Raw genomic sequence first — 14,793 nt, 5'->3', positions numbered from 1 at the left:
GTGGGCATTATCCTGGCCATGAATGGAAGACATTTTTTTGGGTTGTCCCACTCTACATGCTGGAACTTCCTCCCCACTACCTTCTAACACATTCCTTTTCCTCTGATTAGGTTTATATTTTTATTCACTCCATGAAAATACCTTATTAATTTCTACTTCACTGTCTTTTCTCACAATATTCTTTTTTGTTTGTTTTTTCTTTTCCCTTTTCTTGTTCACCTATAAAATATGATTTTTCAGAAATCAGCTCAGTTGGGTATGGGGTCTGGGTTTTTCCAAACTTGTGTTGGCCTGCTAGTGGATGGAGGAAGGGCCCAGCTTGTCCCAGGATAGGGTCTGGGAGGCTGGAATTGCAGGCTGCAGCATCATGGTTTTCTTGCATCTGTTATCTACCCCCTGGTGGGTGAAGCTGGTTCAGAGGCTAGGGCTGGCTTTCTGGAGAGCAGGGCTGGAGCCTGCCTACTAGTGGGTGGAGCTGGGTCTTGGTCTTCTGGTGGGCAGGGCCATGTCTAGAGGTGGCTGTGGGCTCAGAAAGTCTTTAGGCAGCCTGGCTGCTGATGGTTGAGGCTGTGTCACTGTCCAGTTAGTTGTTTGACCTGAGGTGTTCAGCACTGGCACCTACAGGCTGTTGGGTGGGGCCAGGTCTTGGCACTAATGAGCTAGAGGGTGGATCCCAAGATGGCAACTGCCACCAGCAGTGTTCATGCAGTAGAATGTTCCCAAATATAGCCGCCACCAGTGTCCCCAGAGCTGCAGCCACACCCTGCCTCTCCATGAGACTCTCTAAGACTACTAGGTAGGCTTGCCCTGGCTCCTATCAAATTAGTCCTTTTGCCTTGCATCCTGGTGCACATGAGATTTTGTGTGTGGCCATTAAGAGTGAAGTCTCTATTTCCTCCAGTCTTGTGGGTTTCCCAAAATAAAGGCATGCTGGACTTCAAAGCCAAATGCTCTGGGAGGTCATCTTCCCAGGGCAGGACCCCAGCCTGAGAGCCTGATGTGGGGCTCAGAACTCTTACTCCTGTTGAAGAGCCTCTTCAATATTATTCTCCAGTTTGTGGTTCACCCACTCAGGGGAATGGGACATAATTATATCATGAGTCTGCCCCTCCTACCTGTCTCGTTGTTGTTCCTTCTTTATATCTTTAGTTGTAGATCTTTTCCGATAGGTTCTAGTCTTTTTCATCGAAATGGTTGTTCCGCAGACAGCTGTGATTTTGATGTGCTCGTGAGAGGAGGTGAGCTCAGGGTTTTTCTACTCCACCATCTTGGCCAATCTGTGGGCATAGAGGGAACATAATTCAACATAATAAAGGCCACATATGACAAACCCACAGCTAACATCATTCTCAATGGTGAAAAGCTGAAAACATTTCCGCTGAGATCAGGAACAAGACAAGGATGCCCACTCTCACCACTTTTACCAACATAGTTTTGGAAGTCCTAGCCATAGCAATCAGAGAAGAAAAAGAAATAAAAGAAATCCAAATTGGAAAGGGAGAAGTAAAACTGTCAGTGTTTGCAGATGACAGGATACCATACATAGAAAATCCTAAAGATGCCACCAGAAAACTACTAGAGCTCATAGAGGAATTCGGTAAAGTTGCACGATACAAAATTAATATACAGAAACCTGTTGCATTTCCATACACTAAAAATGAAATATCAGAAAGAGAAATTAAGGAAACAATCCCATTTACCATTGCATCAAAAAGAATAAAATACCTACGAATAAACCTACCTAAGGAGGCAAAAGACCTGTACTCTGAAGACTGTAATATACTGATGAAAGAAACTGAAGATGATACAAACAGATGGAAAGATATACTGTGTTCTTGGATTGGAAGAATCAGTATTGCTAAAATGACCATATTACCCAAGGCAATCTACAGAATCAATGCAATCCCTATCAAACTACCGATGGCATTTTTCACAAAACCAGAACAAAAAATTTTTAATTTGTATGGAAACACAAAAGACGCCAAGTAGCCAAAACAATCTTGAGAAAGAACAGAGCTGGAGTAATCATGCTTCCTGGCTTCAGGCTATAATACAAAGCCACAGTAATCAAAAGAGTATGGTACAGGCACAAATATAGACATATAGATCAATGGAACAGGATAGAGTCCAGAAATAAACCCATGCGCTTAAGATCAGTTAATCTATGACAAAAGAGGCAAGAATACACAATGGAGAAAAGACAGTCTCTTCAATAAATGGTGCTGGGAAAACTGGACAGCTACATGTAAAAGAATGAAATTAGAACACTCTCTAACACAATACACAAAAATAAACTCAAAATAGATTAAAGACCTAAATGTAAGACCAGACACTATAAACTCATAGAGGAAAACATAGGCAGAACACTCTGACATAAACTGCAGCATTATGTTTTTGGATCCGTCTCCTTGAGTAAAGGAAATAAAAGCAAAAATATGCAAATAGGACCTAATTAAATTTAAAAGCTTCTGCACAGCAAAGGAAACCATAAACAGGACAAGAAGATAGCCCTCAGAATGGGAGAAAATATTTGCAAATGCTATGACTGATAAGGGGTTAATATCTAACATATATAAACAGCTCATACAACTCAATATCAAAAAAACAAACAACCCGGTTAAAAATGGGCAGAGGAACTGAATAGACATTTTTCTAAAGAGGACATGCAGATGACCAACAGGCATGTGAAAAGATACTAAACATCCCTAATCATCAGAGAAACGCAAATCAAAACCACAATGAGATATCACCTCACACCTGTCAGAATGGATATCATCAAAAAGAACACAAATAACAGATACTGGCGAGGATGTGGAGAAAAGGGAACCTTTATACACTGTTGGTGGGAATATAAATTGGTGCAGCCACTGCGGAAGCAGTAAGAAGGTTTCTCAAAACACTACAAATATAACTACCATATGACACAGCAATTCCACTCCTGGGTATATATCTGAAAAAAACAACAACACTAATTCGAAAAGATACACACACCCCAATGTTAATAGCAGCATTATTTACAATTGCCAAGATATGAAAGCAACCTAAGTGTCCATCAACAGATCAATAAAGAAGAGGTGGTATATATATGTATACACACACACACACACACACACACACAGCAATACTAGACAGCCAGAAAAAGTAATGAAATTTTCCCATCTGTAGCAACATGAATGGACTTGGAGTGCATTATGCTAAGTGAAATAAGTCAGAGAAAGACAAGTACTGTATGATATCATTTACATGTGGAATCTAAAAAAAAAACAAAAACAAAAACAAATTAGTGGGACTTCTCTGGTGGCACAGTGGTTTAGAATCTGCCTGCCAATGCAGGGGACACAGGTTCGATCTCTAGTCTAGGAAGATCCCACATGCCACAGAGCAACTAAGCCTGTGCACCACAACTACTGAGCCTGCACTCTAGAGCCCAAGAACCACATCTACTGAAGCCCGCATGCCTAAAGCCCGTGCTCTGCAACAAAAGAAGCCACTGCAATGAGAAGCCTGTGCACCCCAATGAAGACCCAATGCAGCCAAAAATAAACATAAATAAATAAATTTATAAAAACAAAGATGTGCCAAGACTGCCACAATATAATGTTTTTAAAAAAAGAGAAAGAAACAAAGTAGTAAATATAACAAAAAAGAAGCAGACCTACTGATACAGAGAACAAACTAGTGGTTACCAGTAGGGAGGTGGGGAGGGGTGATATAGGGGTGAGGGAGTGGGAGGTATAAACTATTGGTTGTAAGATAGGCTACAAGGACATATTGTACAACATGAGGAATATAACTAATATTTTGTAATAACTGTAAATGGAGTGTAACCTTTAAAAATTGTATAAAAAATTTAAAACTTTAAAAAAATATATCAATTCAAGTTTCCCTGCCTCCAGGCTAATATAAGACTTCCAAACTAATCTAAGCCTGTCATCTTCAGAACACCTGCAATATTGCCATCTACATTACACAACCAATACAGGATATAATCATGAATAACATTATATTTTCTACTGCTTTATCTACTCACTTTGTCTCCCAACCAGACTATAAACTACTTCAGTGTAGGGATGACAATTTAGACTTTTTGTAATCCTTCAAAATATTTGGTCTGATAACATTTTATTTACTCAATGAATACTTGCTGATTGAGGAAAACAGGTTTGTAGATAACTTTTAAAAATATATGTTTATGGGGCTTCCCTGGTGGCGCAGTGGTTGAGAGTCTGCCTGCCGATGCAGGGGACACGGGTTCGTGCCCCGGTCAGGAAAGATCCCACATGCTGCGGAGTGGCTGGGCCCGTGAGCCATGGCTGCTGAGCCTGCGCATCCAGAGCCTGTGCTACACAACGGGAGAGGCCACAACAGTGAGAGGCCCGCGTATCGCAAAAAAAAAAAAAAAAAAAAAATGTTTATGAAGTAACATGGTTCTCAAACAGCTTTCTGGTTGTCCTCCCCCAATTTTTGCCTTTGATATAAAATTTGGGACATCCTGGTTCTATAATTCTATATGTATATAAGTATACATGTATAAATATAATTATAGATAAGTATAAGTAACTATTTCACTGTTTCATTTTAAACTTTATATTCAAGAAGTTCTTATACTTTCAAGCTTCTTTTCTCTTATTCATTCCTTAGAGGGTATGATAAATAGTTGTTTACTGCCCTTTGAATAATAAACTGTCATAAATGTTACTTCTGGTTTTCTCCTTTCTCGGCTAAACAACCTTAGCTCCTTTAGACATTTAAATGCCATGAACAGATGCTCAATATTACTTGGTGGCTGGGCATGATTTATAGTGCTTATTTCTGGAAGGAGATCAAAATAGAAGCATTATGTATTTTTAAAGCTTTTCTTTCACATATGGCTGCTTTACAGGGAGTGAGGATTTGGATGAATGGATAGATTAACACAGCTAATATTCCCATTTCAGTCTCATCTAAAAAGAGGGGAAACACAGGAAACATCATAATGGAAGCTAAAATGCACAAGATGTTATTTTACTATTAACTCAGACCTTTCTTATACCAGATGGTGTTGGAGGAAAGCTTTTGTTTTCTTGATGATGTGCATCTCCTTTGAATTTTGCTAGCCAGACATGTTTCTTCTCTTCTCGGCATTCACAAGACACTGTGGCCTTCTTTTACGAACCTCTTGCATGCAGTAGTTGGTTTGCGTTTCCAGGCATTGAATATCCTTCTGATTGGTTTCTGGGAGAGGAATTTATGCTTCTTGATGTATTGATTTTAATCTTCAAGGATTCGGATAACCATGCATACTATCATAACACCCTGTAATAGCACTCACCACATTAAAATGTCCTTTACCTATTTTGCTGTCTCTCTGAAACCCATACTACACACTCCCAGTTATCAGGAACTCTTTCTGATTTATCTTTCTATTCTAGTCTGGCATATGGCAGATTCTCTCTAAACATTTCTTGAGTACATGAACAAATGAAGACCAGAAATTCAAGTCTACTTTGATATTTAAAGGAAGTCTTTATACTTCCTGGAATCACATGGGACAGAGGGAACATTTATTATAAATAGATGCCTATGCTGTGTCTGTAGCACAGCACATGTTACCTCATTTAATCTTTTCAAGAAACTCATGAGCTATTCCCTTATTTGCTGCCATTTGTTAGTTAGTTACCTATTTGATATATACTATGTCCTGTCTTTTAAAACACTTTATCATTTATTATTTTTAATGATCCTTTGAAGCAGGTATTACTGTTCTCATTTTTAAAATAAGGAAGTTGACGCTCAAAGAAGACATGAAGTGTTTGAATCCTAATCTACCTAACTCTAAAACCCAAATATTTCCTACTTGACCATCATGACTTGGAGACAAAATGTTTGGGACAAATAGGTTATTTATGTGACTTTTCTGCTTTCTTTATTTTTCCTCTAATGCTGGTATCTACCACTTCTCCTTGTGTATCTTGCATTAACTCTCTTCTAGACAGAAGACCTTATTATTCACTATAAAATATAGAGAAACCTTATTTTGGTCATCTTATAGTCTGCTAGTCCAATGTTAAGTCAATAAATATATTCCTGTGATGAACAATCCTTGGTTCAGTCAGTTGTGACCAGATTCTTAAAGTCACATTCCAAAAAGCTTGGCTACCTTTGCATAAGGACCTGCCTTGGCAGCTTTTCCCAGAAGAGGCCTGTAGGTCTGCCAGTTGCTCAGAATTTCATGAGTGGTCCAGTCACAAATAGAAGATGCTCCCAAAGGTAAGTATGAGACCTTCATCAGTAGAGTAATTTTAAGCACAGCTTTACTAAAGCAGCATCAAATTCTAATTGGATCTACTAGACTTAATTTAAGGAGCCACAGTGGACTAGTTCTAATATACTGTTACATCCAATATATCAGCACAATATTATATGTAAGCAAGCGTGTGTGTGTATAATGTGTAAAATGGGAGAAGGGATGGGGATGTGAGAGCAGGGTGGTGGACTGAAAACATTATTTTAACCTTGTTTGTTGTACCATAACAGGTCTTGGTATTGCCCCTGAAGAAAGACATAAGAGTGGAGAAGGAAAGGTAACTAAGTAAGCAAAAGAGAAAGAGGTTGCCATGCTGGTAAAACTAGATCCTAAGATGAAAGGAAACTTAGAGGTCAGCTAATACAACTCCCTAAACCAAGGGGAATGTCATTTCCATTGTCATCTGTGAGTATCAACTATCCTCAAAAGGATAGTTCAGAAGATTATCATTCCTCATTTTGCAAAGATGAAGACAGAGAGGAGAGAAGTCAAAACTATTAATGTGGGAAGGGTATGGGTAGGCTATATCAGATGCAGTCATCCAACAGCAGAATATCAGACTTAAAAGCACCTCTTGAACCTGGGACATGGGCATGTATTTGGGGGCATTTAGCATGGCACAGATGGAATATGAAATAGACTTCTTGTCCTGAGACCTAGATTCTAGACCAGTCTCCATCATTATTAACTAGCTATGTATCACTGAGCTGTACACATGATTTCTTATCTGTGAAATGAAAGGGTAGGATTAAAAGATTCCTACATTATTTTCCAGCAATAAATTACTTGATCCTAAAGAAAATATTTACTTCTGACAATGGATGAACTGTAGAACAAATTACTCTAAGGCTGTATTGATTAAAAATAAAAATATCTTTGGGGGATGTTGATCACTACTTCTGCAAAGAACTAAATTCAAAATCTTCATTACACCATTGGAACCTTAACTTTGATACAATCAACAGGCTTACTCATACATAATTTAGCCCCCTAAGGCCTATCTCTTGCTCATCTCTCTGCCAAAAGTGCTTATTTGTGTGCCTGTGCAGTGACCAACCTAGACTTGGCACATGTGCTGGGTGGAACTGGCTGAGTTGAAAACCATGGCATAGGCGCCAGTGGAGTCTGCAGTGGAAGACTTGATGCCTCAGCTGTTGCCAGTGGAGCCCTGCAACTTGACCAAAAATTTAGCTCCCTCTCTATCCCCAAGGATGCCTTAGGAATCCCTGAGGCCAGTCTAGATTGAAGTAGCTCAATGTCCAGATGGGGTAGCTCACATCGACCCAAAGAAGTTGAAAAGGAAGCAAAGTGTGAATGTTTCTCTTTCAGAATAAAAACCTGCTCCTAAAGGATATTCCTCCAAACTTCAGAGGCAAGAGCAACAAGTGGCACCATTTCCAACTGTTCAACAGAGCGTGGACACTGAAGTCACTGGAAATCTCAGCAATTGGGTAGTAACAGGATCATGCCTTTCAACTATGTAAAATATGTAATTATTTCTCCTTTCCCGGGATAAATATCCTTCATTCTTCCAAAATCTGAAGATGAAGAAAGCTGTAAAAACTTTTGTCTGGGTGAAATGTTATATGCAGAAGGGGCTGTTGGATCAGCTACAAATTAAAGTCCTGGGATGGATTATACCCAGATCGGTTTTCCTCCCTTGCTTCTTATTGTTAGCAGAATAAATCAGTCAACAGTAACTAGTGTCTTGGAATATATGAGTAACCGGCTTAGAGAAAGAGAATTACAGAATTGGGATGATGACTTTATGCTTTATTGGCTTATCTTGGAGAACCTTTATTACCTGAGGATCATTCACTAATTTGGCAGCTTGCAAGAAGGTGCTCTGAAGTGAGGCTCTTAGTGGACAGCAAAGATGAATTTGAATTTATTAATCTGCTTGGTTAACAGGTATTTTCACCAGTGTGATTTAGACGATAAGCCATCTTGATGTAGCTGATCTCAGGGATAGAAGATACTTATGATGATGGCAGCCTAAGTCTGAGGAAGTGCAATGACAATTCAAGTGCAAATTGCAACATATCTTCAACACCATGTGAAGGGTCCTCAGCTTAACCTGTGTAACTCAAGCTGATATTCAGAAGACAGATTGTATTGATTTGAATATCTGAGTGTCTTTGGAAAATCCCACCCAGTTTTTGATGGACAGTTTAAAGAGTTTTCTGAAATCAAATGTTTTTAAAATAAATTAAGTGCCATTTATTGATGAAGCATCCTGCACAGAAACTGTATGATGAAATTTTACAGAGGTCCTTGGTGCTGTTATATTGTTTATTTACATATATACATATAAAAATTGTATTGAAAATGTGAAAAAAATAGCTTTCAGGGATGTGGAGCTCAAGCTTTCTATTACATTCTCCTCTACTAAAAATTATGTCGTTATTGTGGCTTCCCCATAGACCTGTTCCACATCTTCTTCTCTGGGCCCTATATTTTTCTTTATAAGATCAGCTTGCTTGTTCTGGGTCCCTCCCACAGACTCGTTGCTGGGTTAGAGAGGTGCTAACGTTCACAAGGATGACATCAAAGCTATTATGTACCTGTACCTTGTACAGGTTGTGCACTGCACCAGAGCACCCAACTGAAGGAGCAAGTGGGGGCTGCAGTGTGCCTTTGTGTTGGTGCATCCACCTTAAGGCGGGCTTGTCTTTTTCCAATTCACTCTAGGGTGTAGTATGGGCTTGAGGTGTTCTGGGAAGCAGGATTTACCCATTTGCTGCATCATCTGAAAAGGTCTGACCTATACCAACATTGTGAATATCCATTCCTCAATGCCAAACATCACAAAACTAATTACAAGGGGCTCTTTTTGGGGGGCTAAAAAATAAATAATACAAAGCAGTTCCACTTAAGGGGTAAAACATTCTAGGCAGCTCAGATTAAACTTCTGCATCAGCCTATTTTGTTGAATAACAGTACATTATCATGGGAGGACACATTTCTTAAACAAAATTTATTGGTCAAAATTTCCTCAGGGCTAACTTGCACTGAATCCCTGCTGAATGACCTCAAAGGAATAAAGCAAATTACATACACTGCATTAGGCCTTAGAATGCATGGTGCAGTAAAAAGCAGATTCAGACACTCTCTGTAGGTGCCATGCCTGACAGAAAAAGGAAAATCTCATTGAAACACTTGTTGATATTCTTCGTCTCTCATGAAGAATTCGATACACTTCTCTGCAGATCTACTTGTGGTTTGGAATGAAAATGTGTTGTGTAAGGCTGCCCTAGAATTTCATCGAAAATGTAAATTGTCCAAGCTCCCTTCCAAATACAATCAGACTTCAAGTGGTTCCCATAGCTCTCCCTTCAACCATAAGATGTTCCCATTAGTGCCAATTAATGCTGAGACCCTGGCAGCCTGTGTGCATGATTCATTAATGAGAAGCCTCATTTACAGCTGAGAAAGCAATGCAATGTAGCAGCTGTAATAATTTCTCACCTCCTCTGCAAACTGCTGACCTCTCACCATGGACAAGCTGCCCTCCCTTTGGCCTATGGCAGTGTGTACTCAGGGGACAGTGGACAATGGCAACAATGATGGTGAAATCCTACCTAACATTCCAGCTTCCACGCTTACTTGAGACCACATGTGAGACTGAGACTCTAACCTTCCTTTCTCAAACGAAATTTCTAATTCAATTAAAGATGGGACAGAGAAGCCGAGACCTCTATTACTCTACAATACATTGCTTTTCTACAAGATACCCACTTCATCAACACCCTCTAAATCTGTAGAATATATTGTTAGTCTCATTACTAACATGACTCCAGCAATCAAACTGGCTCAACTAATTTATAACCAGGCTGTGTAAAAGATGCTGGTTTATACAATCTACATACATACATATATATATATATATATATATATATTTAATTATGCACAGATATTTCATTGCTATGACTCCAGATACCATAGTTATTTATTAAATGGTAACAACCAAGTTACCATTTTTTTCCTATCCGGATGCTATCTTATTCTGAAACCTAAACAGGGGTACAAACAAGAAGTGATTGGACACTGAGTGCCACCCACAGTCTCCCAGATCTGCCATAGTCAGAAGATTAGGGAGAAGGTACCCGTGAGTCCAATAAGCCTGGTCGCAGTCATGCTATTCAAAATGAGAAAGGGACTCTGTTTCTGAGAGAAAAACATTCAAGGTCCAGAAATCCCTTTTATCCATGAACTTGGCAGGCATCTTTCTCCCCATTCCTATCCTTCTTGCTCCTGGAAGTGAGCATGAGACACTCATCAGTAGAGTTGTTTTAAGCCCTGCTTTACTTGAAGCAGCATCAAATTCTAAACAAAAATCTTTTGGCTTTAGTATTAATTTTCATTTATCTCAAGAGGGAGCTGGGCTGAAATACAATTTTGTACTTTCTACAAACAATAGTGCAAGTAACATTGAAGGGGAAGCATTTGTTACTTAGGATAATCAATTGCTTTTCAAGCACCATTAAGCCTTTTAGAAATGGTACATTTGATCAATATCTCAGCTGTGCTATTAACAAGTATGTGACCTCAGAGAAGTCCCTAACCCTCTATAGGCCTCAGTCTGTTCATCTGTAAAATGAGAGCACTAGATTGGATTTTCTCTAGGGATCCTTGTAGCTCTAAGAGGCTGTGATTCTATACAATAGTTGCAAATGACTCTTACCTCGGTGATAAAAATCAGTGGCCTGATTCACTCTTGGAATCAGGGCTGTTTCCAGCTTTTTTTCTCCTGGATGAAGATGGAAATAGCAATCATTACCTGGGGCCTTGGGGGCTACTTGCTTGTACTCAGGCTTTCTGAAAAGTTGAGATGCATTAATTGGCTATCTTCTGGGTCTAAATCTATTTCTAAATTGATTGGGGATTTTATATTTTTCCCTATGAGATCCAGTGACAGCTAGGTACTCAAAAAAATTAGAGTTAAACAAGGAGACATAGTTCTGCCCCCTGGAGGGCTCCAACTAGAATAAACCTCAGCCCCACTCAAGCCTCTGGTAATTTTCTGGAGAATGCAGGGACCAAAAATTACCCAGGAAAGTTATACATTTCTGATATGTTCAAATAAATTGAGGCAGAATTTTATGTATCTCATAGAGTCAAGATGATGGCAAGAAAACTATTAGTTAAACTAAGATTTATTATTAACCATCCATACCCAATGTGGTGAAAGTTATCCATGAGGCTATACATCTTTTTCTGTTTGTGACTTGTCATTTTTAAAAACTATATATGTTAATTCCTGAAGGATTCAGAGGCTATAATGCTGTTTACTTTTTATAAAGCTATGTAGGCAGATTAAGCACAGGTTAATAATACCAGTTTGTTCTTTTCAGAGCAAAGCAAAAGCCTGTGGACTTATGGACAGAAGTTTCACAAGGCTAACTGTCCTTACAAACCTCTACTGCAAAGAATGATAGGACTTTGGCTTCCTTTCCTCGATGGCTGTATCAGTGGAATAAGTTCTATAATTTCATTTCTTGAGCAAACTATTCAGATAATCCTTCACACAGAATTATAGCTTCTATTAAAAATGTGTATTCTTTCCCAAAGACTTTTTCCTCTCTTGTTTTAATATGAAGCAATATCAGAGCATTGGGAAAGAAGTATTATCCTTGTCAACATCCTTAGGAGGCCTGGCTAATATAAGAACCACTTCTTCCTGACTAATGATATTACAGGCTGCAGGAGCCTTCCCCAAACAACCCTGTAATTCAAGCCCTTTGTATCTAGTGTGTTTTTGACAGACTGGTTAATAGCGTCTGCCAAAGAAAAGTATTCCTCGCAATTTCAATCACAAAGCAACCTCTAAGGAAATTCTCAAGTCTGTTAAGTAGGCTAGACTTAAAACATCATACTCACCTGTGACACTCTTGCCTCAATAGAGATGTTGCTTACGAAAGCGGAGCCTATACAAGGAAATCTGGATTATGAATGACAACTAAAGGCCCTGTACTGTAGTACAGAGGAAGACAAACAGATAACAGTAAAAATCTTAAATTCTTCTTCTACATGATAATACAAGTAATAATAAAAAGCTATAATAAAAGTTATATATTGAATACTTACTAATGCTATAAAATCTTCTAAGTGTTTTACATATAACTAATTTAATACTCATATGAACCTTAGAAGGTTGTTAGTAGGACTATAATATGTAGATAGTTTTGTCTGGTATTTATTTTACTTAATATTGTTTTGTATGCATTTTTCTACATCATTTTTTTAAATTTGATTTTTAAAAGCTATTGACATTCCATCATTTGGGTAATATATGACTTTATTCATCTCAATATTGCAGACTTGGCTTGGAAATTTCCCCTGTGGCAAGAAAGAGCAGAGAAGATTCAAAAGATATAGCAGAGGACAGATAAGCGAAGAGTATATTGTATTGTGTAGTTTCTCAGTAGTTTCAATTGTGTAAGTGTCTTTCTTTGATGGGTCTTTTGTTATGTTTGTGAATGTGCCAAAATGGCTAGTGATAGATTTGGCACCTATTATGAGCCCTACTGTGTGTCCTCCCCCCTTCACCCCCATTCATATGTTGAAGTCCTAGCCCTCAGTACTTTAGATGTGACTCTATTTGAAGATACAGACTTAAAAGAGGTAATTAAGGTTAAATGAGGTCATTGGGATGGGCCCTAACCCATGTGTCTGTATTTGGAAATAGGACCTTCAAGGATGTGATTAAGTTAAAGTACCTGAGGGTGGGTCATAATCTAATCTGACTGACATCCTTATAAGAAGAGGAAATTTGAACATGGAGACAGATCCCAGAGGTACACGCACCTGCACAGAGGGACAACCATGTGAAGAGGCAGCAAGTCAGTGGCCATCTTCAAACCAGAAACAGTGACCTCGGAAGAAACCAACTCTGCTGGCACTTTGATCTTAGATTTCTAGCCTCTACTACTGTGAGAAAATAAGTTTCAGTTGTTTAAACCACCCCATCTGTGGTATTAAGCTATGGCAGCCCAAGCAGATTAATACAGTGCCACAGAGCACAAATACAGGTGTTAGCTATCTTTAATTTAGCTATTTCCCCTTTAATTGGCTCAAACAAATTTGCATTGAGGAAAAACAGGTCTTAATAAGCTCTTAGAGAATATGTCTTGAAAGCAGTCAAAGTCACAGACCCAAGCCCTATTTCCATAAGTAATTTAGCCCTAGTTATTTAGTAACAAGACTGAAAGCCTATGGGGAGTATCTAGCAGAAGAAGGGTGACTTTCACAGAGCTGCCTGAGCAGCATTCAGTGTTTTTCAATCCTAGGACCTACTGGACATTGTGGTACCCATGGCCATGGACACCCTTAGACCCATTCACAGTGAGACTCAGATCAGTAACAACACAGAGAATAAACTTCAATAGCCCTGCCTTTCTATGGCAGAGCTGGGTCTTGAAACAAGCTCTCCTGACACCACTGTTTACTTTTTCACTGCACTGGCTTAAATATTCCAGCATTTGAGTATGTATTAAATACTAATTACGTGACTAGTAAGTACAGTGCTTGAGGTAGTACGAGAAGGATCTGAAATAATATTAGCACTTAGTTGAACTTATCCTTTTTCTGAAGGAATCCAAAGTCCCAATTAACTGAGACGTCCGACCTTGCCACATTATTATACTGGGTGGTCTTACACATCTTGGAAAATAAGGCCAATTTTTAAGTGGTATCTTTTAGATATTTAAAACAACCCTTTTATGACAGAGCTTTGATTAAAAACTCATACAAGACAAAGCATATACTATCATTTTTAGATACAGAAGAGATACAGTCAATCACATGTACACACACACACACACATACACTCACATAAACATTCCCTCAGACACTGTCATTGGTTACCCATTGAAGAGTTTAATCACTTTCAACATTGAGAAATATTTTCTTATATAGTTGATCTTAATCTCTAATGCAGCAGTTTATTTCTTCCTTTTAGGTCCTTGGTACAAAGAGGGGACAGCTGGCCCCAATTCTTTTTATGCCAGTTTTTCCACACACTGGGGGACTTAACGTGGTGAAATAGGTCATGCCTGTCGATTACAATAGCAGACTTGAATTTTATATAACTTTGATTCTTATAACTCCCTGCACCTGGGAAATAGAGGGTAGGGAATAACTGGTGTTTGGCAGGATTTCATACATTGCCCATAAACTTTTCTTTCAACAAAAATTTATCTTCATCATATTTGTCATAATTATTCAGCAAAATGTCTAGGGAAAAATACACAAAATAAACAGTAAAATTTCTTCTGTTTGTGATTGAAGAAAACTAATGAAAAAGAGACAACCAAGTCCCTCAGACTCCTCCGGTGTTGTTCATGTTTTGTTAAAAATGTGGTATACACTTTTTGTTAAACGCTGTTGACCCCTGTGATTCTTGAATTGTTAGCCTTTAGAGTGACAATAAAAGCTTTCGGGGTTGGTTTCTATGCGATAGATTAGTTAGACCAACCCTCCCATTGGTAACAGTTATCAAACTTAAA

General features: G+C 38.6%; 1 pseudogene across 1 annotated transcript; it reads left to right on the top strand.

Moving 5' to 3' along the window:
* The first annotated feature begins 7,328 nt into the window (after positions 1 to 7,328).
* On the top strand, positions 7,329 to 8,237 carry LOC308614041 (gem-associated protein 2-like; annotated as a pseudogene). Its single transcript has 2 exons — positions 7,329 to 7,766; positions 7,815 to 8,237. The product of its transcript is annotated as a gem-associated protein 2-like (transcript).
* The last annotated feature ends 6,556 nt before the right edge of the window (positions 8,238 to 14,793 follow it).

This window comes from Mesoplodon bidens, assembly GCF_964165515.1.
Source record: "Mesoplodon bidens genome assembly, chromosome: 3".
Taxonomy (NCBI): domain Eukaryota; kingdom Metazoa; phylum Chordata; class Mammalia; order Artiodactyla; family Ziphiidae; genus Mesoplodon; species Mesoplodon bidens.
Note: the sequence above shows the minus strand (reverse complement) of the source record. Positions and strands in the feature narration are given on the sequence as shown.